Below are 3,056 nucleotides of genomic sequence, written 5' to 3'. Positions count from 1 at the left end.
TCTCAATACCCTCCTTCAAGCCAAATAAAAATGAACTCCCAACCGTCATCCTCAGATCACTCAATCTCCTCTAACCAAAGTATACCGTTGAACCTTGACGAAAGTGATGCAGATATATACCTGTTATTGTCAGACTCCTCTTCAAAAGAATCGGACGAAACAAGTGGAGAGGTAGAAGTGGGAAGAGATAACATAAACAACTCTAAAGGACAACAGGTCTGAAATCTTAACAGGAAAGAAAAGGCTGCAGATGTTGCACCCTTCTCTCACCCTGAGAAGAAAACTTGTTGTGCCGTCTGTTCTGAAGCACCTGGTGCCTCAAAAGAAAACTCAGGAGAAAATGTTGACTCTGCTAGTAATATCATATTCGTTCAGTGCGCAGTCAGATCTCTGGGGTATGAAGGAAAACAAGAAAAGGAAGTCAAAAGAGATAGAAGGAGAATAAAGTGATACTCAATCTGCTTCGCAAAATAAATGGAGGACAAGGGCCGTTGAGAGACATGAAATTAAATTGAGAAAAGAACATCTTCAAATGCAGAAAATTCTCTTTGGGATGATGATTCATGTAAACCTGGAAGAGCAGACTGGGATGAAAGAACTGTGGGAGATAGTGGAATTTTAAAAGTGGACTCACCTTCTTACTCCACCGGCTCCTTGTGTGTATGAAGCTGCAGTAATAGAACTATATACAAATCTACTTCATCCTGATGACAGTGCTATACCCCTAACAGTGAATGTGACAGACTTTGTGCTGACTGAAGCAGTACTAGCTGAAATCTTGGGAGTACCAACCGAAGGGCTGAAGGATATGAATGGAAGGGCTTCCACCTCCTTCAAAAATGTGATTGTTAATGAAGAGAGGTCAGTCCATCCAGGAAAGCTCCTCAAAAAGGATCTCGAGCCCACTTGTCAACTGGTTTTCAAGTTTGTGGACAAGGTGCTCATACCAAGAAGTGGAAAGGATGGCAGTGTCACTTCAGAATATATGGTACTCATGGAAGCTTTGTCAACTCTTGAACCGATAAATCTACCAATGAGCATGATCAAGCACATGATCAATGCAGTGAGCACTAGTGAAAATGATCCTGGTCTTCTTTATGGATTTTTCCTGTCAAAGGCCCTTGGGCATTTTAATGTGAGGACTGGCAAAGCCACTTTGGGAACAAAAGAGAATATGATCTCCATGGCCACTCTGGAAAATTGTGAGTGTGCACCTAAAGGAGCAGGCTCCACCATCTATGTTCTCACCAAATCCCTGAAGGCAACACATGCAGAAATTAAGCAGCTGAAAGGTGAGAATGCTCTTCTGAGGGATCAGTTGAAGATCAAATTGGAAGATCTCAGGAACCAAATGCTCCAAGATCAGGGCACATATACTGAAAAAATTGACAATCTTCTTCAAGTCTTGGATCACCCCCAGTAATCAGTTCCTAGCATTTTCCTCCTGTCTCTATTCCCTTCATTTGTCTTCCTTTGGTTGATGTCTTAACCCCCATGTTCTCTACCCTTCTTTTCCGACTGGCGCATTAGTAATTTACTTTGACATATGCTTGTACTGTTTGAACTACTTCCTATTCTTTGGCTTTTACATTATTTTTATGCACTATTGCTTGCTTACTCGTGTTGAACCTGCTTGCAATATTCTTGGTTGATTTTCTGATGATGCCAAAAGGGGGAAGATAATGAATATCATGCATATGTAGTGATGTAGTGAAAATATGGCGATGGGATCACTGTGTTGTGAGAAAGAATGCAGTGGATGTGCTGGCTGACATGGCTGGTATGCTGTGACTAAAGGGGAAGAATTGGAAGATTGATCTATGCTAAAATTGGAGGACCCTTTAGTGGGTGACCTGGTCTTCTAGTTCACAGAGGAAATATATTTTGTTGCTAACATGTTGCAGGTGCCTTGAATAAGATGGTTCGTGTCACAGGTGGAATAAGTGGGAAGCTAGTTTTCAGGAGGAACATCGTCTATAAGTCTGTCATCATCAAAAAGGAGGAAATTGATAAGTCCAAGTGCATTTGTGTTTTGATGATTTTCAAACTATTTCAGAACCAGATAGAGACCTGGTCTGTAACCTACTCTTTGTGCACCTTGCACCGTCAGTAGAGAACAGCTGTAGAGCTGAGCCACTTGCTGCACACAAGTATAGCTTTGAGTTGGCCCATGCTTTAGGTCAAAGTAAATAAGTGGTCTCTATCCACCCCACATACTCTTACTATATATACAACATGCTAGAAACATATTGAGTATCACTTGAAAACCCAGTATAACTTGTGCAAAAGTTGCCACCGCAAGAATGAAAGTTATCGCAAGAACAAAGTTACTTTCAAGCTGAAGAACCAGATCCTAATATGAGTTTAGTCTATGTTCTTTAGGTTGTTGTAAATATTTGTTCATTTGTGCTCAAACTGAAAACCTACTCTTCTTGTTCAGAAGCTGTTTGTAGGTATTTTAAATTCTCAATGTGTGCTTGTTGGAAGAATGTTTCCTCAAGCTCTTGAGTGGTACATTAGGCTACGATTAGTCTAAGTGTTTTAGTTGTCCTTAGCTAGAGTCAGCTAAGTGGAGTTGCTTGCAATCAGAGTATTGCAAGTGTGGAGGGACTACAGGCGTTAGTTCCTAGGTTGCAAAAGCGTTATTGTAAAGGTGAGGGATTATGAGAGTTAGTTCCTATCTTACGATAGATTTGTAACCTAAAGTTGCTCATGTAATGGAGTTAAAATCCTACTGGGGTAGGTCATGATTTTTAATCCCTTTAGCAAGGAGTTTTCCACGGTAAAATCTTGTCTTCTGTACTTACTGCACTGCATAAGGGAACTGGTACTCAACCAGGTCCCTCCATACTGTGTTTGGTGGATGCTTAGCATCCAGCATGTATCCTCAGCATGATCCTTACCTTATGTGGATAACACTACAAGTTCCTTCTTCTCGAGTTCTAATATATACTTCTCATCATACAATGTGAGGATCGAGTTCTTAAGAGAATCAATCATCCTACCCAATCTCCCTTGACTTTCACCTTGATTTTTGAGATCCAATTCAAGGGAAG

This window comes from Lycium barbarum, chromosome 8 (assembly GCF_019175385.1).
Source record: "Lycium barbarum isolate Lr01 chromosome 8, ASM1917538v2, whole genome shotgun sequence".
Lineage (NCBI taxonomy): Eukaryota > Viridiplantae > Streptophyta > Magnoliopsida > Solanales > Solanaceae > Lycium > Lycium barbarum.
The sequence above is the reverse complement of the archived record's forward strand: the minus strand, read 5'-3'. Positions refer to the sequence as shown.